Genomic DNA, 24,172 nt, shown 5'->3' on the forward strand with positions numbered 1-24,172 from the left:
TGATTACTTAAGCCATTTATTTATCTTACAATGAAATTTTACATAATTTACTTCAGGTACCATATGAAAAGGGAATTTTAAAATTGTCTTATTTAACCCTGTTATTCACCCCAAACAGGACAACTTAGCTCACACTAATGTATGTTTGTTCTTCAATAAGTTGTTGTTTTTTTTTGAGACAGTCTCAATCTGTCACCCAGACTGGAGTGCAGTGGCACGATCTCAGCTCACTGCAACCTCCCACTCCTGGGTTCAAGGGATTCTCTTGCCTCAGCCTCTCAAGTAGCTGGGACTATAGGTGTGTGTCACCACGCCTGGCTAATTTTTGTATTTTTGGTAGAGATGGGGTTTCACCATGTTGGCCAGGCTGGTCTTGAACTCCTGGCCTCAAGTGATCTGCCCCCCAACCTTGGTGTCCCAAAGTGCTGGGATTGCAGGTGTGAGCCACAGCATCTATCCAATAATAGGTTTATGTAAGATCAGATGAACTTAAGATTACTCTAATTCTAGGCTATTTCTAGACTGTTGCTTAAGTAGATAGATGGGTAGTTTCCCAGGTTAGATGCTGGAATGCTTGTGGTGGGCACATTTTAATTCAATATTTGGGAGGAAAACGTGAGAGTAAACACACATCCTGACAGCCGAGAGAGCTGGTACTGGAAGGAATAAATGTTACCCAAAACTTCTAAATTCTGGACTGCTACTTTTACATCTTTATCTCTCCATACATTTCTCTCCCCTTGAATGGGTCTCTTCATCATCCTTTTTAAACCTAAACATCTACTCTCTATTTGTTTGTAGGCATTTAGATTGTTTATCTTTCTAAATCAACTGACCTATTTCCTCACATGGTGAGCTCTCTAAGAGCTAGAGAAATAGATGACTTGGCAAAATTTGAGACTGGGATTTTCAAAAGGTTTGCCAGATCAATGTTCCAGATCAATTTTAACTCCTTATCTTGCTGAACTTGGACCTGTTGCCATTCTTCTTAGAGGGAGAGGAACTAATGTGTAGTGCTTAAATTCATAGACTCAGTGCTTGAGTTTGAATCACACGCATTTTCTAGCTGTGTGAGCTTAGGCAAGTAACTTAACTTTTCTGTGTCTTTTCAGTTTCTAAGCAGAGTTTTGTAAAATGGAGTTCATAATAGTACCCATATCAGTGGATAGAAGATTGTATTAAATAGGTCAATTTGTGTAATACTTTTAGAACAGTCTCTGGCATACCATAAACACTCAAAAAGTGTTAGCTACTTTTTATTGTCCTGTGTCTGTATCCCTGTAGCCTTAAAGGAAAATGTGTTCCTTGTGGCAGCCAGGACTCCCTCTCATGGCATTGTAAGTTTCTAGCAGGGCAGGAGAGAAGGGGAGCCTAAACACACACTCACTTTGGTGTACTTTGAGGTGAGGAAACTCTAGTGGACCCTTTTCACTTTTTAATTTTCCCATTCCCATAGCGATGACTAGCAAATTTCTAGGAAAATTAAAAATAATTTTTCATCAGTACAATTTGATATTTTTATTTAGTCTAATCCATTTTAAAAAATGGCTGAAAGTAAGATAATGCACAACAGATAGAGTTTTACTTTTCTCACAACCTAGGGAATCTAGAGTATTGGTTCAGTGGCTCAGGGGTGTCAGCACTTTGACTCTGAGATTCTTGTGGCCTTTTCCTCATGTTTGTTGCCTCTTTGTCTGTTTCCTTCTGCCTGAGAAAACAAAAGCTTACTCAGAACTACCCTTCCCACCTCCCTCCCTCCCCTCATACCCAAGAACTTTCTGCTAAAGTTCTCATTGGCTAGAAATGGGGCATCTGCAAACCCCAACTGCAAGGGAGCTTGGGAAAGTGGTGAATAGAGTAGTCAGAATTGGTCTAAACAGATCATGCTCTTTTGCTTGGAACTGGGCACTGACTCTGAGCATTCTTAGGCATCTGTTTTCAAATAAAATGTGGGGAGGGATGGGCATTAGCCAGACCATTAGCAATGTCTTCTATAGTAGCTTTCATACTGGTTAATCTTGCCTGTCTCAGTGGTAAGCACTTTTACTTGAATTATATTCATTATTAATAAACAATAGTATAAATAGGTACCCCTTTTTACAGTGCAGAAAAATGAGGCAGCTAATAGGTGGTGAAGATGGGATTCAGGCTAAGGCCATCTGATGTCACGCTAGTGCTAACCCCCACCTGTCCATGCAATTATATTAGAGCTAGAGGCAAAGTGATTACCTGACCCCTCCTTGAGAAAATGAAATGTGATTTGTCAGGCTATTACTAGACAGAAGAATCTCTGGAGTCTTTTATATGAGAATCCTGAACATTGAACTGTGTGTCATAGCAAGTGACCCAGAATCTCTGAGAAGCACAGCCTCCCTTCTGAGCCCCTAGGTATATTCCTCTCTGTCCTCATTTGAGGAACTCTATTTTGATCTCTTTTATCCTTCTGCCTGGGATCTCTTTCTCTGTCAATTTATGGCAAGTTCCAGTAAAATATAACTCCTACAGTGTGGGTGACCCTGCACATTCTTTGACTTGTGAGAATTACCCTTATGTAATGAAATCTTTTCAAGAAACACTCACACACAATCAGCGTGCCTCCTTTCGGTGTAGGGAGGAGCACAAGGTTCACCAAGGATGTGGTCACATATTTTCCACTCTGATTGCACTTATACCTGGTTTGAGGCCTAATTATGCCATCAGCTCTGGCCCAGATGTCTGGCTGTGCAGCTGCAGGGAGAGTTGGTGCTGGGCTCACTTACAGGGAATTTAGTGGACTTTCACAGAGAATATCAAGGAGCTCCTTGTTTAGACTAGAGAAATGCTAGGGCTTCTGTTTTATTTTCACTCTTTTTTTGGCAGCGGCAGGCCTGGGTGTACATTGGGGTAAGCAAAGTAAAGTATGATGCTCTAGCACCTGGCAGTTTGTACTGGGGAAGAAGACACTTTTCCTTGTAATGTCTCCCCTCCTCCACCAAAACATATTTCTAACAGTGGTTTTTCTCCTTTCCAATCTTCAGCCCAGAAGTGAAAAGCCATTCTGTATACTGGACAAGTCATTAACACTTCAATGTAAGGATTATCTGGTCTACTCATAAATTCTCAGAATCTGGGAAAGTGTCAGGGCAGCTATGGAGACTTTAGTAACTACCTCTAGAGCAGGGGGGTCAGCAATGTTTTCTTGTAAAGGGCCAGATAGTAAACATTTTGAACTTGCTGGTCATATGCTTTCTGTTGACTCTATGGTTGTAACTCAAATGCACTCATAACAATCTGTAAATGAATGAGCATGGCTGTGTTCACTTGTGAAATTTGAAATTTGAATTTCACATAATTTTCAAATGTTGTAAAATATTCTTCTTCTTTTTTTCTCAACCATTTGAAAATGAAAAAAAAAAAACATTTTTATCTCATGGTTCATGCAAAAACAGGCAGTGGGTTCTACTTGGCCTATGGGCTGCAGCAGCTTGTTGACCCCTGTTCTAAATGACCTCTATCTAACAGAAACTTCTGTGATGGTTGAAACGTTCTATAATATTGAGCACTTGAAATGTAGCTAATTCAGTGGAGGAACTGCATTTTGAATTTTAATTAATTGGATTGTAAATTTAATTTTAAGTAGCCACCTGTGACTAGTGGCTGCCTTATTGAATAGACCTAGAGATCTGCTATTTATCTGACCAAGATTTAAAACTTCCAATTTTTGTGTCTTTAGGTCAGAATTTTAAATTCCTGGAAGAAAAAATGTGGCTGGCCTAGTTAGGGCAAAAATCACAGATAGTTGTCTTCAGGAGCCCTATTACTGGTTGGGTCAAGTGGGATTTCCTGCAGAACAGAGCCTGCATATACAACCTGATGGAGGTTTGCTACAATTTTCCTGAAGTCTTTGAATTTTAAAAAGAGGTCCCTAATGGAAAGCAAGGAAATGACTCCAAGATGATATATGGTTGGTAGAATCAGAGTATGAGAAACATTTTGTTGCTATGCATTTTAGCACTCTTCAGTTCATATTGTGATGTTGACTTGAATAACTCTGGGCCTGTCAGATAATGTAATTGGCCCTTTAAAATATGCTGTATGTGTAGCCAATTAACAAGCCTTTTTTTTATTTTTATTTTTTTTGACAGCGTCTCGCTCTGTCACCCAGGCTGGAGTGCAGTGGCCCAATCTCGGCTCACTGTAACCTCTGCCTCTTGGGTTCCAGTGATTTTCATGCCTCAGCCTCCTGAGTAGCTGAGATTAGAGGCATGTGCCACCAAAATTGGCTAATTTTTGTAATTTTAGTAGAGACATGGTTTTGCCATGTTGGCCAGCCTGGTCTGGAACTCCTGGCTTCAAGTAATCTGCCCCCCCTCAGCCTCCCAAAGTGATGGGATTACAGGTTTGAGCCACCCTGTCCTGGCAACAAGCATTGCTGAGCATCTACTATGATTTAGGCACAGTGCTAAGTGCCTTCACAAATTGTTTCAGATTTATTCTTCATCTCATGAAAATTCTTATATACAATGCTGTTTCGTGAAGAACTAAAATGAAATTGAATGCCCTCATCATGAAAATGATTATTATTCTGTTACAGAGCTACTTCGAGACGATATTGTGGAAAATAGAAGACTTTAATCTTATATTTATGTTCAGAGTCTTGGCCTAACAAATTGATGGCATGATTGCCAGTTTAAGCTCCCAATCATTCTTAAGGTCTATTGGAAACCCCATACCAATAGTTTCTTTGGAAATGTCCTTGTTTGTGTGGTGGGCATGTGGGGGTGGCGACAGTAATTTAGAATGAGAGATAAAGCAAGATCTGACTGACAGGTGACATTTCATCAGAGATTTAAATGGTAGGAAGGTGCAAGTTGGAAGATTTTGGAGCAGAGATTTCCAGGAACAGTGACAGTAAGGATACTACCTCAGAAGTTAGCTCCTTTGTTAGAAGAAGGAAAGGTGGTCAGAAGGATCTGAAGCATAATGTGGCAGGAGGGCACCAAGAGGTAAATTCTGGAGATAGCTAATCGTTGGTTAGATTATGAAAGAAGGCATGTTAAACACTTAACACAGACCCGGGAAGGTACTAACATTAGCACATAATAAACAAAATTGCATCACTGAGTTTGAAGAGTCAGAACTGTTTCCATATGGCTGAGTTGAAGGTTAGGAATTAGCCAAATGGACATGCATCTAATTGAAATAGAAAATAGGTTTATGGAATTATGTCTCAAGTTTCCCTTAAGGTATCACAGACAAAATAATTTGGGATGAAAGCCCTCATAATAAGCCCAGCAAGGGCACAGGGCTGTCCATAACCCACTGAACATGGGTGAGTTGGATCTCTTTTGGTCTTCTATAGGGATTTTTTAAAAAATCTCAAAATGCTGATAAATTAAAGGATTCAATAACCAAGAAACACTAGCATTTCAAATCATAGAAGATGTAGAGCTAAGATATCTACATATAAGCAATTTGTTCTCAACAGAAATAAAGAAAACATAAGAACTTAGTAGGACAAGAACAAAACAAATCAAAACAAATTAACCAAGCTATTAAATCTACAGAGCCCCAAAGAAGCTGTATGTTCAATGTAATCTGCAGTCTAGTTGCTTGAGTGCTGGAGCCTGGCACAGCAACTAAGGTTTAGAGTCACAATTTGTGAAGGTGCTACAGCAGTAGGGTTTTAAATTTCAATGAATGAAGGCAGAAACAGGATTGCATTAATATGACTCATTTGCTTTGTTAGAAATGTGTAGAAATATATTTGTGAACAGGAAGTAGCAAGGTAGTCTTTTCCATGGAAAACATGCAAACCATTTTGAACATATTTACTTGTTATAGAAAAGTGGAAATGACAATTGCTGCTGCAAATGCAGGCACAATTGACAAAATGTAGACAGAACGTTATCCTGATGAACCTGTACAATGCATCAATCCATCATACAGGCCATTTGCATAAGGTCTCTGCCCAGATTTCGAGCATTGGCACAAAGTTTATGTGAGATCACCATCAAATGTATTTCACATGATGTAGTAGTAAGAATATTAATGAGGATTGTGCAGTTATGAATTTGCACAAGCATAGCAAATGAAAACACTTTGAGTGCAAATAGGTTTAGTTCATTATCGGCATCAATATTATTAGAAATAAACTTTACACAGTACAGACTTGCTCTTATAAAATATTTACTTATGAAAAATTTGTATTGCTACTGGTAACAGTGGCTTAGTAGTATATAATACAGATAATTCTTCTAATACATGGAAGATCTTATCAAACTGAAAATAAAAGACTTTCTTATGGTTACTTAAGGAAAGAAATGACAGCAAATATATATTTGCCAAGAACTTTGGTTGAATCTAAAGCATAAGAATGACCAGGTTTTAAGTTGTTCATGAGGTTTTAGCTGGTTTTTATATCTGATTCATCACAACCATTCTGTTTTACTTTAACCATAATAGCAGTTTCTCAATGACACTAAGAAGAACATAAAAGTGGTGAGGACAAGGGTTACCAGGGCAGTGATACAGAGTTGGGGTGTGGGTATGGGGAGAGGTGTGGCATTCATTTTCCATCTCCATTATATCCTTTTATTTCAGAGATACAATTAGACATAAAAAATAAACCACTATAGTTACTTCAAGCACAAATGGTGACTATGACCAAGGGTATAAAATGATTTCATTGCATAAATATTATCATTCTTTCTCTAGTAGGAATACTTTCACTGTACCTGCTTTGCTTTAATTAAAATTTCTTGGAAGTTTTAAAATAAAACAAACAAAAAGCTTTCCTCTGTTGACAGCAAGTGGTTGAATCTTACTTCAGTTCTGCTGCTTCTAATGAAGTTGTATCTTAGTTCTTTGAAGCTGACTGGTCTCCAGCCAGTCCCCTCTTCCCTAGATGGTATAGCTTCAAAGGCCCACTTCTGGCATTGCAATATTGGTCCAGCTTTGCTGACCTCCCATCAGATAAACTTGGCCTTTTCAATCTCAAGGGGTAAGCCTAGTTCTCACATATCTCTGATTCCCAAAGGCAAGCTAGCGCTGAAAAATTATTTTTTGCCATGTGGCAAAATGAAGTCATCAGTAGAAATATGTTTTAATCTTTTTTAAAAGTTGGCTTATTTGAGTATAAAATAACTTGATTTTAGAAAACACACCCTTCCTTTTCACAATTTTGGTTCATTCTTTTAGCATGATTTACTAAAACTAGAAGCATTAGGGTTGAAGATACACCTTGATAAATGAATTACGATTAAAATATCTGTCCAAGAAGAGCAAAGGTAGCCTGAAATCCACCCATTTATAATGTTTTACTTTCTGCTAAAGGAGGATTCTTCCAGGAATACCATGTGAGATAAAGAGTGGGAAGGAAGTCTTCCCACAGACCATTGAGCAATAATTTTATGGTAACCACTTCATGTCCTATCCTATTTCTGTAATAATTTTTGACAAACTACAGCAAATTCTTTCAGTTTTGGGGCACCAGAGAAATTTGATGCCCCAAATATTGATTTTCTAATGTAATTGCAATTTTATCTGAAGGAATTCCAAACAAATGGAAGTAATAGTCATATGTACATAAATTCAAATATATATCAGTTAAAAGAATAGGTGATTCGTATGTGCATACACACACAAATATTCTTTTTGGATGAACTGAAGTGATTCTAATGGTTTTAGTTTTCTTCTTTGGAAAGATCATCCATTATTGAAGCTTGGAATGCAGCCCTCCAGGGAACAATGTAATCTATAAGTGGCTGAGATTTTCAATTATATCTAGTAATTTCTCAAATATTCACTTCACTTAGCATTAGTGTTTACTGATAATTTTTATAATATCCAGGTTACTATGTCTGATTTTTTTGATCACTTAAAAAAATATGATGACTGATTACTCACCAATTTGCAGAGCTATTTAATAATCTTTAAATATGCACTTCTAAATGCGCTTGGCTGGTTTGAATGTCTTTGTGTGTATGTGTGTGTGTGTGTGAGGTTCTTCCTAAATATCCACAATGCAAGGATGAAGCATTTAAAAGTGGCTTAAGTACACAAACTGTTCAATTTAAACCTACATAAATCAAGTTTGGTTCAATTATGTTTATTCCATCTGTTTTTATCATCTGCTGTTACAATAATTTATCATTTCTACATGGTATTAAAATGTAAATGAATCAAGAGAGGAAACACATCTGTGGACTCTTAGTTAATAAAACTACACTCAGAAAGTAAGCTAAGTCATAATAATTAATTAAATTTCACTGCCCATATATGCTTGTAATTATATGTTTAGTGTGCATTTGCATAATCACATAATGGGATCTATATGATTCATGCTCTGCTGAGCATACTCTGGATGCACAAATCACCAATTCAAAACTGGAGCTGCTTATAAAGACATCACAGAGACTTTTTTTTTTTCAGGAAATGATGTATAGGAAGTAAATAAGAAATATTTAAAAATATTTAAATATTACATATTCTTAATGTTTAGCAGAGTAATGATGGAAAAGACAATTTAAGTAACAGACAAGCCTTGGCTTTTTTTTTTTTTTTTTGAAATTTTGCTTTTAAAAGTACACTGCTCTTTCTCTCTTGCCAGTAGTGTATTTAGTAACTTTTGATCAGGGAAAGGTTTACTCTGTTGAAGAAGTGGAGTGAGCAGGTTAGATTAGGTATTGTTTTGGGTCATGTTGTATGTAAAGAGTCTCTCACTCATGAGAATTTTTTACTGAATCACCTTCCAATTATTCTAATCTCACAATTAATTAATTAAAAATGGAGGCTAGATAGTTGTTTTAGGACCATATCCTGGGGAAAAATTGTGCATACTGGCCTTAAACACTAAGATATATGCAACTTATGACATTTGCTGAAGGTGCCAGGACAGTTTTTAGGAGTGACACAGCAGACAGCAGAGCTCTAGACAAAAATCTATTCTAGGCACTGTCCACCTCCACTTCCTCAAAACCTAGTCCTCTCCAGCTGCCCTCTGATTAGCTGATCAGAATAACTCTCAGCAAGTTGTGAATGACAGACTTCACTTTCTCAGGCATATTTGCATATTGAAAAAGAAGTTTGTAATTCAAATAACTTTTGAAAATGCCAATTTGTTGAAACCAGTTTCCTACTTGGTGCCCTTTTCTTGTTCATCAGGGCCTCAAGTTCAATTGTAAACTCCCTGCATTTAGCACTGCTTGCCAGGCTTAGCATCATTCGATCATCTTTTCTTTCCCCTCCTGCCTCCCTCATCTCACACCGTTTGTCCTTCTGTTATTTAAGAGTTTAATTACCAAGAAACCCCAAGTAACATAAGTTGAGTGTGGCATTTTTTTAAGGGAAAAATGATGTCAAGGACATGACTGTTTGAGTCTCACAATTATATTCTTACCTGTGCTAATGTCAGGAGAAGGTCAGTTGTCAGTAATGTCAGGAGTAATGTAAGGAGTAGGTCAGTTGCCTGGCTGTTCCAACTACCTGTTAATTGAGGTTGCTAAAATGTGATTAGAATAAATCAGAAGTATGGTACGTCAGTTAACTCAGATATCTAAGGACAATTTGTTTTATAAGTGGACAAAATAAAAATTGTTCCTCCTCCTGCCAAAGAGTTGGTGTTTGTGTATGGAAATAAAAACACAACCCTTGGTATAGACACCACACACTGATTTATCCACTAAGCACTTTCTCAATAGGTTAAACAGATTCAAGTTGCAAGCTGAAGCAATAGGACAGGCTACCAACCCAGACAACAACCAGACAGTTAGTTGAAATTCTAAAACCAAAGAGTTCAAACATTACTATTTATTAGTAATAAGTGTGTTTGTTTTGGTATTTACATTTTAAACTCTTTTTGGAAAATACACACCTTTCCTCCCTAAAAACCTCAAACATTTAAGAAAAACCCAAAGATAGAACAACATCTACAGAAAAGGTGAAAATACTTTGTTGTTATGGAAATGAAAGAAAAAAAATTAAAACATATTTTGAATAGGCCTGATGAAGAAAAAGACCAATAACTCTCACTCAAGGAAATTTCGAGTAAGTTAAAATACTATGATGCATCAGTATATTTAATAATTACTTATTTTGAACGCAAAGAAAATACATGATTTTGATTAATATAAGTTTCTCACTGTCTGTGTTAAACATTACATCCTTGCTTTCCTCTTGAGTCTTCTCCTCAGCAGAAGCAAATTCTTTTATCCTGTATGACTTCTCCCTTTTTTAAACTTTTAATTTTGAAAGAATTTTAAACTTACAAAAATCTGCAAAAATAATAGAGTTCTGCATACCCTTCACCCAGCTTCTCTCTGAAAAATGCTTCTGACAATGCACAATTGATAGACTCCTGGAATGACTTCATTCAACCTAAAGTTATCTCACACAATAGTGTTTCTGGCAAAGGAAATTATTTCACAGTAGAAGTGAGCCCATAGGCAACAGAATCTACTAGTCATACATATACCTTATCACCCAGAAAAAGTTGGCCTCATAGGCATGTGGAATGGCCTGCTAAAAACTCAATATTATTCACACATGAGGACAATAAGTTGGTGATGCTGTATTACAGGATACTGTATATGCTTTGAATGGGCAGCAAGTGTATAGTTCTCTTTCCCCCATAGCTAAATCCAAGGGGTAGAGGTAGTAGTAGAAAGTAGTAGGAGCAGTTCCTCTATTATATTTGATGACCTTTCCCTTTCCCACAACTTCTGTCTGTGGTGACCTTTTGCCCTAATTCCCACAAACTTTGTTTTAGATATTTGAAATGTCTTTGTTATCAGAGAAGAATGCTTCCTTTGGGGTTACGATGTAGAGTGGCATAAAGATAGATTATTGGATTGAATTGGAATTGAGATTACCACCTGGCTATTTTGGGCTTTATTATTCCACTAAACTGACAGACAGGAGGTTGCTAAACTGGCTGGGAAAACTGATTCCAATTGACAAGGAAAAGTTGGATTGTTCTTGCATCTGAAGATGTCTGGGACCCAGAGGATCCACTTAGTACTTCTATATGGAAGAGCAAATGTCAATGGGAGATTAGAACAATCCAGTAAAGGCTGGACTAGTAGAGGCTTAGCCTCTTTAAAGAAGAATGTGTCGATCACTCCACCAGGTAGAGAATCTCTACTGTCAAGGTTCTGGCTACAGATGTGAAATGGATGGTGGGAAAAGAATGTGTTTAAGTGGTAACTGTCACCATAATCAGTTACTAGAAGGTAGAGCAGAAAAGATATGTTATTTGAGGTATATATTATGAATATAAGGTTTGTATATATTGAGAAAGAATAAAAGCAACCCCTGACATCTGGTAACTGGTTTAATGCTCACAGCTGGGCCATATTATTCTCCTGCTGGACATGAATGAACTCATGAAACATCACCATCAGACAAGGTCACTCTGAGGCCATGTTAAAACGAGACAAAAGCAGGGTAACTGAGTAAGCCACAAAAAACCAAGTATCTCCCTCTCCCAGATAGGATGAGTGACTGCTGCTTTACTTACAGATTTGTCCTCACTCTAGTCTGCTCTCTGTGCAGACAAGATTTACTAAAATACTCAATCTTAGAATTACCCCTGCTTTCTGACAGGATTTCATTTCTGGTGAACTCCTGTTCTGTCATGTCCTATCCAAATCACCCAACTGAAGCCCAGACCCTCTTCTAGAATAGGTTCTTTCTAACACCCTCTTGCTGAGATGCCCAGATAAGTGTTCTCTGTGGTATGTGTGCTCGCCTTCTGCAGCAGTACAAGCCTGACTTGTTCATCTTATTCACCTGGTGGTCTTTCGCTGAAGAATGTTAACAATATTAACCACTCATTTTTCTTTCCTCCATCCCTTCTTCTACTACTACTATTTCACATAAGGATTGTTATCTTTAATTTGGGTTTGTTGTTTTTTTTTTAGTAGAGACAGGGTTTCATCACGTTGGCCAGGCTGGTCTCAAAGTCCTGACCTCAAGTGATCTGCCCACCTCGGCCTCCCAAAGTGCTGGGATTATAGGTGTGAGCCACCGCGCCCAGCCTACAATTTAGTTTTTAGGTTACAGAATACTCTGGTAGGATTTTGACAGAGCTAGATGAGAAATTAACATTAATGGGGCATCTTCTCCTGTTTGAAGGTGAAGGTGAGGATATCTGGCTTAGTTTGTGTGAAGGATGGTTCCATCATGACAGGCAGATACAAGCAGTTTTTGCTCTATGAGACTTAAATATAGTAGATTGTAGAGACTGATGCTGAAGAGCAAACATGATAAGCTGTGTAGACATTTGCCCCTTTGCTCTCAGATCTAGTCCCCCTTTCCTCCCCCTCCCTGTGATTTCCCAGGCTCCCTTCCCACTGGCTTACTATATATTTTGGCCAATGGGAGGCACTGCCAGAATACTGGCAAGCAGAAGTTGGGGAGAAGCTGATGGTGCTTCCAGTGGTGTTTAGGACAGTGGCTACATCTCTTCTGTGGTTCTAGATTCAGTCATAAAGCCCCTGTCACCATAGTCCCTAATCCCTGGTTCCAGCTCATATGTGAAACCTCCACTCTTTGCCTTTGATAACATCATCTGCTCCATTTGTTCACCTGCCCTAAAAAGGGTAGCAACATCCTGCTGTGTTAATTTTCTGTTTGCTTTAACTTTATATGTATTCAGTTCTTCCAATATGTCTTTAAATAGTTACCCATATTGTTTCCTTTATTGAGATATTTGGATTAAATAATGTTTTCTTCATTTCACCTGAACTGATACACTCAATAAGCCTAAAATTTGCAGATGCATTTAAACACCTTTATGGAAAATAATGAGTCTTGTCACTAGTTATTTTGATAAGATTACATTTTCCAAAAATGAGACAACTTAATTCTAGAAAGCTTAAAATGATTTTTGATAATCAAATCTTATGGAATTACAAACTACAAAGCATAGATGCAAAATTGTCATTTCCCTCACATTCTTTCTTTATTGTTCCTAGTTAAGCAGTTTCATTAATGCTTATAAACATTTGGACCATATAGCTGAAAAAATTCTTAACAGTTCTTTCCTAATAGGGATTGTAAAACAGATATGACAAGAGTGGAGGGCTAAAATGAACTACAAATTTAATGCTTTTCCTGCCCCAGAAGCTCGTTGAAGGACATGCTTCTCTTCCTTATGATGCAAATCTGCCCTGACTTTATCAGGAGTTATGCACAAATCCAGCCGGAGAAGAGAATCTTACTTTTTTTATTGTCTTAGTGGATACCTGCCTAGATTTGTTTTACCGAAGTTAAATGATACCCCCAAGGTGCTTTCAAGATCAGAATTGAGTAAGGCTCAAACGCTAGAAATATCTGTAGGATACCTCTGGAGTAAGTAAGCATCTTTGCAAACTGCCTTATATGTAAGTAAGGAGAAATAAAATCGAAGGGTAGGAACAAAACAATTAGTAGAAATTGATATCTCTAAACTTTGGGTACAATTTATCAATGGAGTCATGTTGATTCACCATTTTTGTTATTTTTGATTGGTGGCTAAAGTTATAGCAATAGCTGGCACTTGCTTTTATATAATGTTTACAGTGTGAAGAAATAATTCAATTCATAATAGGAGTGTCATTGGTGAACATTCTGCTTGGGTTCAGTAAAACTAAAATCAAAATTCTACTCCCTCTGTGCTAATTAACATGTTGCAGACAGCCTGATGCTCCAGACAAGCCCAGGGAAATGCTCTCACCCATCTCTAGAGCTCAGGGGAATACTGTTTCCCTCTTGGTTTTTCACTATATATTCAGTAAATGGGCCACTTGTGGCCGGAAAGAATTAATGCACCTCTTTAACTGCTCAAATTACCTCCAGGCAGTGACTTAGAACTGTGAAAAAATCCAGCTCAGGGTCTTTGAAGAGCTTTGAGTAAGTCTGATGAAAAAAGTCACTAAGAAGCAAGTAGAAATATATGCTATTTATTGAAGTGTTGAATATGTTTCTTAGATGAGCCATTTGGCCATGGGGAATTTAAAACTTTTCAGCAAGTAAACATTCAAACCAGATTCTTTGTGTGTCCCTCTATCTTCACACGCTCTGAGGACAAACCATTTTATAGACTGTTATTTTCTCTTACTCAGGACAGGTTTCATCCATCCCTTTCCTGTTACTTGTTTAAGAGTCAGAAGAGTAAGTAGAATCATAGAGAGAAGACAGTAATCTCAAGGAATTAGTCTTAAGCATGAAGGCAAGGAGAGTGCTGTTGTACATATAGGCAAAGAGCCAGGACTTAAAACACATCAAACCACAAGTCATGTTGGAATTTGAATAAAAATGAGAAATGTAACTTCATAATATGTTTTGATTCACACCTGTTTTCCCACCTCTGGGCCATTCCTCCTCTTCTCCACAAATCTATAGATTATTGGCATCTGAATATATAGGACAAGTCTTTCCTTTACATTTTCTGACAACAGTTTAACCTGTACAGATCCCCTTTCTTTGCATTCTCATTGTTTCTATTATCTGTATCACTTTGAGGTAAAGTATTAGGTATTCAATCAAATTCAATCAATATTAGTTGCATGAGTAAGTCAGAAACAATCTTTTTTTGCCTTGCATTTTGTTTGAGAATCACATCATTTTTGTGTCATTTATGCTTTTTCTGCTTAAGCCTCATTTCCCTTTCCAGACTATAAACTCATTGAAGGCAAGGATTAGGTTTTATATCACTTGGATACAAGGATTCCTGCCATCTTCAGAGTATATCTATATAGAGAGAGAGGTCAAAAAACACATAATAAATGATTATTGATGACCCCATCATTACTATTTTTGGGGGGTGGGGAGACAGGGTCTCACTCTATTGCCCAGGCTGGAGTACAATGTTGCAATCTTAACTCACTGCAGGCTTAACCTCTTGGGCTCAAGTGATCCTCCCACCTCAGCCTCCCAAGTAGCTGAGGCTACAGGTGTGTACTACCACACCAAGCTAGTTTATTTTTTGTAGAGACAGGGTCTCACTATGTTGTCCAAAGTGGTCTTGAACTCCTGGCCTCAAGCAACTCTCCTGCTTCAGCCTCCTAAAGTGCTGGGACCACAGGCGTTAGCCACTGTACCTGGCACCATCATTACTTTTTAAATCATGACAAATCAACTCGTGGTTGCCCTGGGACAGTCTAAGATTATGCAATGCTGTTCTTCAGGACTGGTACTCCATCAGAGAGCAAGTGATTCAGCTCCCAGGAGCCTGGGTGATTACCTTGTTAATTTTCCATGAAAAAGGCTCACTACTTAGCATCGATTTGATCTGTATTTCTTCAGACATAATGTTGCTCCTCTGAGATTGTTAGGTCATAATTTACCATTATTTTGTCATTTTGAAGTGTATAATATCTTAGAATTTCCATTTTTGGTAAAAATATTTTGTTTCAATATGATTTTTGTGCCCCATAGAGCAGAGTTTCGAAGTGATTTAAAGCATGCTCACAACCTTTATCTGAGGAGGCATTTTTCTTTTTCTTCTTGCATCTGCCCTTAGAAATTATGAAAGTTCAGAAATGGAAATAGGTTGTGCATTTGCTTAAGCACTGCTGTTAGGTTTGCTTACTACTGCAGGTTTCTGGAAATTTAAATAAATGAAGATGGTTTAATATTTTCAGAAAGAGCTTCTTTGTTAAATGCCTCAGTACTGATAAAGGCCTTTTCATACAGAACAATGGGGCCTGCAGAGATCTCAGGGTTTATATTTTAACTTTGAAAGGAACAAAAGCAAGAAAATACTTTGAAGGTCCCCTTGAATCTAGTCAATCAAGCAGATATTGATGGAGCACCATCTGTGTGCCCCTGTGCTAGGTCTTGGGATAAATATAAATCAGACACGGGCTCCACTTGCAAGAAGTGTAGGTAGTTTGAGGCAGGAGCACAAGAAGGTGGGCATTCCAATACAGGCAACATCATGTGCAAATAACGGGAGATGCCCAATGGCATTGACATGTAAACAGTATGGTGTGCTTGAGATGCTGTAAGCTGTTCAGAATTGCTGGAGCGTAAAGTGTGAGAAAGGCATAGCAGGAGATAAGATTGGAAAGTTAGTCCATCCATCTATATCATGATGGGCTTTTCCTGTGATGCTAAAAAATTTGGAATTTGTTCTCTAGGGGATTGGAATCCAGTGAAGTATTAGAAGCAGGGAAGAGACATTATCAGATTATCATTTTAGAAATTTCACCTGTGTTGCCATGAGGTTTGAAAAGAAACGTAAATAGAGGCAAGAAACCCTTTAAGGAACTCTATAGAAGTTTACGCAGGAAAGGGAGCACCTACTGCACCTCAATTTATAGAAAAGTAACAATTATGTATTGTGTTGTGATGACATTATTATCCTTCGTAGGAATTCATATTTTCTGTGGAGGAAGATAAATTTATGTTAATGGAAAATTGTCTTTATCCTTACATATATTTTATCAATTATTATTTCAGTATCATCCATTTAATATAGTGTGGAGCTAACTTGTAGAAACATCTTCAGAAATTCATATAGAATACAAGCTATGATAATAAATTTAATAAAAATGGAAATATTTTAAATTGGTTACTGAACATTTCTTCCTGCATGTGTAGCTATAGGAATTTTTAATATACCAGGAATATTTAATTTTCTTAGACTGAAGTCACATTAAAAAAAATAACTTGACCTGTCCTTATTTAGAACCATGGATTATCAGGCATTCAGAACATGTTAAAAAATAATTATCTTCTGTGAATGGAAATATATTTAAAAACTAAATCTGTATATAGCATTTTAGGACTTCAGCAAATTATGAAATCTTTCATCTAGTACCAGGGTTATTACATCCATTTAGGATACTCACAGATAGTTCATAATGTACAATAGTCCAGAGATGATTTTACCTTTCTGGTGTAAGTTAATTAAAATTTGGAAGGAACTCGTTTCTCTTTCCTCATACACATTTTTGGTGTATTCAAAAAACATAAGGTAATCCTAGGTAGGATAACGTAAAGCCTAGGTAATCATTTGGAAATATTTTGTGTTTATTTCAGTGCCCGTTAAGAAATAATGGAATGGAAATTTATTGAGTGGTACTGATTTATCAGGTTACATGGCACACTCAATTCCACCCATGTTAATGATAAAGATATGCTCCAGTACATGCAAAGCAGAGCACAACTGATGGGTTTCTATGACTCTCTATTTTGTTTTATGTCTTTCTATTTTAAAACACATCAGTGACTTAATTGAGCATTGTGGACAGTTTTCAACCCATGATGGTATGAGAAAATAAATGTAGCATCTAATAGCAAATACTTTTACAGGACTGTGTGTCTGGCAAGTGTCAAGTCTTTCCCAATATCAACTCATTTGAATTCACTGGTATGTTGTATTAGTCTGTTCTCACATTGCTATAAAGAACTACTTGGGTCTGGGTAATTTATCAAGTAAAGAGGTTTAATTGGCTCATGGTTCCGTGGGCTCCGCAGAAAGCATGGCTGGGGAAGCCTCAGGAAACATACAGTCATGGCAGAAGGTGAAGGGGAAGCAAGGCACTTCTTACATGACGGGAGGAGGAAGAGAGATCGGGGGAGGTGCTACACACTTTTAAACAACCAGGTCTCATGAGAACTCACTCACTATCACAAGAACAGCAAGAGGGAAATCCGCCCTCATGATACCATCACTTCCCACCGGGCCCCTTCTCCAACACAGGGGATTACAATTTGACATGAGATTTGGGCAGGGACACAAATCCAAACCATATCATGTATCATCCCATAAATTATGCTATTACATACAGAGTTCATGTCCCAATAGTTTTCAAAGCCATTATTATCATGAAAGAGAGGCTCAGTAATGTCCCAGGAATAATATTGAAGACTCCTTAATAGTCTAGATTAAATTTATGACAAGCACGGTTTGCTTCTCAAAGTTATAGGAAAAATTCGGTCTTTTATAGTTTTAAATAGTTCCTTTGAACTCCACCTTCATACTGGCCAGGAGGCCCAGCATTTCCATCATGAGCACACTCTCCTTTGTCAAACTATCTAAGGACCTAGGAAATCAATCATGGTGTCACTGTTGATGCTTAGTGATATGGTTTGGCTCTGTATCCCCACCCAAATCTCACCTTGAATTGTTATAATCCCCTCGTGTCGAGGGCAGGACCAGGTGGAGGTTATTGAATCATAGGGTGGTTCCCCCATACTGTTCTCATGATAAATCTCATGAGTGAGTTATCATGAGATTTGATGGTTTCATAAGGGGCTTCCCCCTTTGCTTGGCACTCATTCTCTCTCCTGCCACCATGATTGTAAGTTTCTTGAGGCCTTCCCAGCCATGCAGAACTGTGAGTCAATTAAATCTCATTTCTTTAAAAATAATCCAGTCTTAGGTATTTCTTCATAGCAGTGTGAGAACAGACAAATCATACATTTAGTTTATACAGTCCTATGGACACGTCTCCATTGGAACCTGGGCTCAATTCTGCAGGCAAATGTGCTTCATCTTCCATGGGGGAAACTTGAAATTCACTCCTCCGCTCCAACCTCATCACACTACCAAGTGCTAAGTGCTGCCAAAGCATCTGTATACTAGGCCTCCCAGGACCCCAGCTCTATAGTTTACCCTTTTTGCCCAGTGATTGTTTCTCATTGTCCTCAATTGCTCTACCAGGCAGGCTGGGCCCTGAGAGTCTTCTAGCACTGGACATACATTCTTCAGAAATCAGTTCTTCCCCTGAACTCAGTATGAAATTATCATCACCAGCTGAAATGGTCTGATTATTTTAGGGTTCTCATAACCATAATCTGCTACCAGACTGTGGTCAGGGTTATCTAATATACTCTAACAATTTTCCCTGATTTCAAGTTTTAGTGAGTGGGCATTAGGATCTAAATACTCTCTATTCTAAAAGACCCTGGGGCCCACACATTGACCTTATTTTGCCTTATCAACAATTTCTGAGTACAAGAGCTATGGTAGTAGTATCCTTCAAACATGCCCCAATTCAGAACAGAGGGTGTGTTCCCCTTAAATGTGCATAAATATGTTAACTTCTTAATTGACCATTCCCAAGATAAAGTATAAAACTTGTCTTATTAAAAACAAACCAAACTACGTTACATAATGTCACACCAAATAAAACTAAACCGCAGGCAAAAACGAACAAAACCAAACATTCCAAACTATATCAAGCTACCTACTTATATGCAAGGTGATGTGATCTTTTTTGCCTTAAAGATATTCTATGTCTCCTTGAGCTGGATTTGAGCTTCAAAGTCCATTATCCCGATTAGAACAAACAATTCCCTGTGTAAAAGATACTTTGACCCCGTACTACTGAAGAACTAAGATAAAGCCTTCTTTAAAATATTCTTAAGCCCTGCAATATTCCCTACTCTCATTCTTCTTTTTATAGAGAAAGATAGTAAAAATGGAGATGGAGAGAGTGCAAGATGTGTGTGTGTGTGTGTACGTGCATGCATGTGTATGCTTAAATCCTTGGCTCAAGGAATTGAAAAGTCACAAAAATTATAGAACAATTCTAAGAGGTGAAGAGGCAATTTTTCACGGTAAAAGTGTCTCACAAAATGATTTCCTTTTGTGTTGGCTTGCTAACGGTTTTTATACCTCCCACAGTGCATCATTTGACATATGAAACAAAACCCAGGGGCTAGGATTTTTAGACCCAGCTGTTCAAAGCAATCCCAGATCAAGAATCCTGTTTCTTTCCCCACTCTCTGACTTAAGGACCCATCTTATTATTTCTCAGTATTCTGGGCACCTCTCTCTCTCCTTCTCTCCCAAGCTCATTTTTTAAAACTTATTATTAAATAAAGTGTTTATCATAGTCATCAACTTACACTTCACATCTTACCTAATGCTTTTCTTTCTAGTGTTGGGCAGTTTTGAATGGCAAATTTATATTACAGATATAACATGTATGTTTTGACTAATATAAATTATTTCCTACTATACATTTTCACATACCCACTACAACCTACCCTCCAATGATGTTTCTAAAACATGTCCAAACTGGATATGGAGTCATTAAAATGATTGTGTATGAGAAGAATTCCCTGGCTAGCTGAGAGTTTCCTTTGACAATAAAGGAGGGCAGAAGGGGACACACATACACACAGGTATCAGTCTGCGGAGATGCTGCGAAAGTGCGAGTTTGCAAAATTCCACTCAGCAGCATCTAAGTGTAGGGTGAAAGGTATAGCGCATGATATCTTCCCAGGTGACATCTACCCTCTTAATGTCTTTGCCTGAAATCTCTCCCTAATAAACTTAGATCTTTGAGTGCCTTCATATTTATTCCTACCACAAAGACTGCATATTTCATCCACAAAGAAATTTACTTTGGAGGAAAATAAGCAAGGATAGAAGAAGCATTTTGATTGACCATCATTAGAAACTGTGTTAGACACTGGGGATCTAGAATTAAACAAGTTCAGGAATTTACATTTATAGTGTGCAGGAGGGAACAGAACTGAAGATGTACTTACCCATTACTTAAGCATAGTTTAAAAATCCACTTATCAAGAGAAAGATGCAGCTATGAGACCACACAACAAGAAGCAAGGAGGACTGTGGAAAACTTTCCTGAGGCCTCTGAAGAAGTGATATTTAATCTTAAACCTGGAATGTAAGTTAGGCAGACGACAAGTTGTTAGAGATGAAGGCATAGGGAATACTTTTCCAAACCTAGGGAATGGTGCTTGGCATTTGGGAAAAGCTAAAACCATCAGGCAGTATACAGTGCAAAAGTAAGAGTGACAAGAAATCAAACAGAAATAGGCAATCAGGCCCAGGTCCAGCACGGCCTGATAGGTCATACTTGAAACGTTGGACTTTATCCTAAATGCAGGAGTATGGAAATGGAGTTTAAGGAGGGTTACACGGTAAGACTTGCTTTATATTTTATTGTATCTTTACCCTGGAGAGTGGATTAGGCAAGAAGAAATGCCAGATGATGGGTTAGGAGACTATTTTAAATTGTGCATGTGAGAAATGATGGTGCCTTACAGTAGGGTGATGAAGTCTAAAAGACTTTCTCATAATATTTCCTAATATCCTCCATTCAGGAGAATTCATGGCACCAAAATTGACATATCAAGTGAGATTTTTAGTTCAGGAAGAAAAAGAAGATGGATTTTATTGCTATTCTTCAAAGAGTAGAGAGACCACAAGTTGAGGAGAGTCTTACCTTGGGATAAGTTATTTAGCAATTTCAACTTTGCTGGAAGGAATAAATACATTGGTACAATCATTCCTGAGATATGTTTTAAATTCTAACTTACATAACTTATTGATGAAGAAGAGTTGATTAAGAATAGACTTCTATCAGATATCATGTTTATTATTTTTACATAACGTTATTTATTTTTATTTTTTATTTTTTTGAGATAGAGTCTTACTTTATCACCCAGGCTGGAGTGCAGTGGCATGATCTTGGCACAGTGCAACCTCTGTCTCCTGGATTCAAATGATTCTCATGCCTCAGCCTCCCCAGTAGCTGGGATTACAGGCATGTGCCACCACACTCAGCTTTGTGCTTTTAGTAGAGATGGGGTTTCACCATGTTAGCCAGGCTGGTCTCAAACTCCTGACCTCAAGTGATCCACCTGCCTTGGCATCCCAAAGTGTTGGGATTACAGGTGTGAGCCACCATGCCCAGCTAATTTTCCCATAACATTTTAATCATTAGTGTATATTAATTATTTAGCTGGGACTCAATAGATGGCTTTTGACCAAAACCAAATTATTGCAATTTTGGGGTCTCAGATATTAGCGTGTAGACATTGTGATGCTGCAGCTCAATCAGTCAGTTACTGTGGAAAACTGCTTGCTATGCGAAGTGATAGATGTCTGTGGAGGAAACGAATAGGCAATTTTGAAGATCAGTGCACTTAGTAAAGGATTTGTAAAGATGTTTTGACTTAAAGCTCAGACTTTAGAAAATCTTGAGAAACGTAGATACGTTGTCATGATGAAGATTTTTTGAAAAGTACAGTCATGCCCTGCATAATGACATTTTGGTTAATGACAGAACACATCTACAATGGTGGTTCCATAAGATTATAATACTGTACTTTACTGTATCTTTTCTATTTAGTTATGTTTAGATACACAAATACTTACCATTGTGTTATAAATGCCTGCAGTATTCAGTACCGTAACATACTGTACAGGTTTGTGGCTTAGAAGGAATAGGTTATACCATCAAGCGTGGGTGTGTAGTAGGCTATACCATCTATGTTTGTGTACACTCTATGATGTTTGCACAATGACAAAATTGCCAAAGGATGTATTTCTCAAAAAGTGTCTCTGTCCTTAAGTGACACATGAATGTATATGACCCTTAAAGTATAGGAAATTCTAAAAATAAAATCCTGATTGGGCAATCTTCATCCAACCAAATGAGAAAAAAAAGAGGAAAGGATATATCCTTAAAAGTATTTTTTGATGATAAAAGAAATTTCTAAATTTGGAAACTACAGAAAAGTATAGTGTAGAACAGGTTCACTGTGCTCTGGTTACCAACTTGTTCGAGCTGGCTGAGATTGAACATACTCATACGCAACAAGTTACATGAAGCTGGCTTGCTACTTACAGATAGGCAGCAAAGGACAAAAGAAGTCTAGGAGCCATTGGGAGCTGGTGTCCCAGTGCAAAAAACCTGCCCATGGTGGATGAAGTCTTGAGTGCATGTGCTCCACTTGCAGCACAGCTGAGGGACCCTGAAAGTGAGCCTGCTGCGGGTTACCTGCCTCAGGAACCATGTGATTCATTGGGCAAAGTTTTGACAGACATCCTGCATCCAGGAAAGAGAGAAGCAAAGCCCAGGCTATCCTGAGCAGTTCCTTTCCAACTCAGGATGTTGGAAGGGCAGGAACAAGGCTTGAGCTGTTTCAGGCAGCTTCTCCTTATCTGAGGATATTGCACTCCCAGCACATACTACAGTTATTCTTGAGAGCTACAAGCAAGAAAGGGAGAAAAACTAGGTCAGCCCAAGCCTACCTGAAGAACTGTCCTGCATATATAGTAAGTAAAACACATTATAAATTATCCATCTAATCCAAGGCAGAATATTTTTCAGATTTCTTTTTAGGCCTTTTGTTATAATGTAAATTTGTTATACACATGAGAACATATTAATATTTTGTTTTCTGCCCTTTTTTTTTTGCCATACCATAAAAAACACATTTCATGATATTATTAGAAAGTTGATAAAATGCCATTTTGGATAGCATAGCATATGAGGCTATGAAATTAATGCATCACTTTTAAATTTTATTATTTTTTATTTTAAAGGACATTATCAAACACATATAGAAATAGAGAAAACAGTATAACAAATTCCCATCAAATACTCATCAACAAATTTCTGCATTTAGGCACATTTAACCAGTCTTGTTTCATTGATCCCAATGATATATATATATATTCTTAAGAAGTCAAGTATTTTCTTTTAAATCTAGGATATGTTAAATATCAGACATCATTTTACTTGTAAATACTTCCAAATGTACATCTGATAAAACTTTTTCTTTTGTATAGCTAAAATGCCATTAGCACATCTTAAAAAGTTAATTTCTTAATTCATCCAATACTTAGTATATATTTAAATATCCCCATAGTCTCCATAAACATCTTTTTTTTAAAAAAAAAAATTGAGACAAAGTCTGGCTCTGTCACTAAGGTTGGAGTGCAGTGGTGTGATCTCAGCTCACTGCAACCTCCGCCTCCTGGGTTCAGGTGATCCACCTACCTTGGCCTCCCAAAGTGCTAGGATTATAGGCATGAGCCACTGTGCCCAGCCTCGTAAATATCTTTTCTATAGTTGGCTTTTTTAAATAGAAGCCAAATGCTGCATTTAGTTGCCATAGTTGTTAAACCTCAGTTAGTTTCCAACAAGCTCCCAGCCCCCACTTCTTAGGTCATTTACTTGAAAAGGAACCTTGTTGTTTTTCCTGTTTGTCCTCTAGTGTGTCCCACATTCTTAATGTGGCTAATTGATTCTTCACGGTTTGTTATATTTCTTCCTGTCCTCCCTATATTTTCTGTACACGTTTAGTTATATCTAGAGCCTGGGTTGGGGTCAGTTTCCATTTCTTTTTGTCAAGAATGTCATAGTTTGTGCTGGTTACTTCTTATATTGCACAAAAAGGCCCATACTGCCTGGTTACCCACATTTAGTGATCT

At 37.6% G+C, this 24,172-nt stretch overlaps 1 long non-coding RNA gene across 1 annotated transcript in view; it reads left to right on the forward strand.

Moving 5' to 3' along the window:
• LOC129398176 (uncharacterized) overlaps positions 1 to 24,172 on the forward strand; it is a 526,729-nt gene that overhangs the window by 231,369 nt on the left and 271,188 nt on the right. The window lies entirely within an intron of this gene.

Source organism: Pan paniscus, chromosome 6 (genome assembly GCF_029289425.2).
Source record: "Pan paniscus chromosome 6, NHGRI_mPanPan1-v2.0_pri, whole genome shotgun sequence".
Classification (NCBI taxonomy): domain Eukaryota; kingdom Metazoa; phylum Chordata; class Mammalia; order Primates; family Hominidae; genus Pan; species Pan paniscus.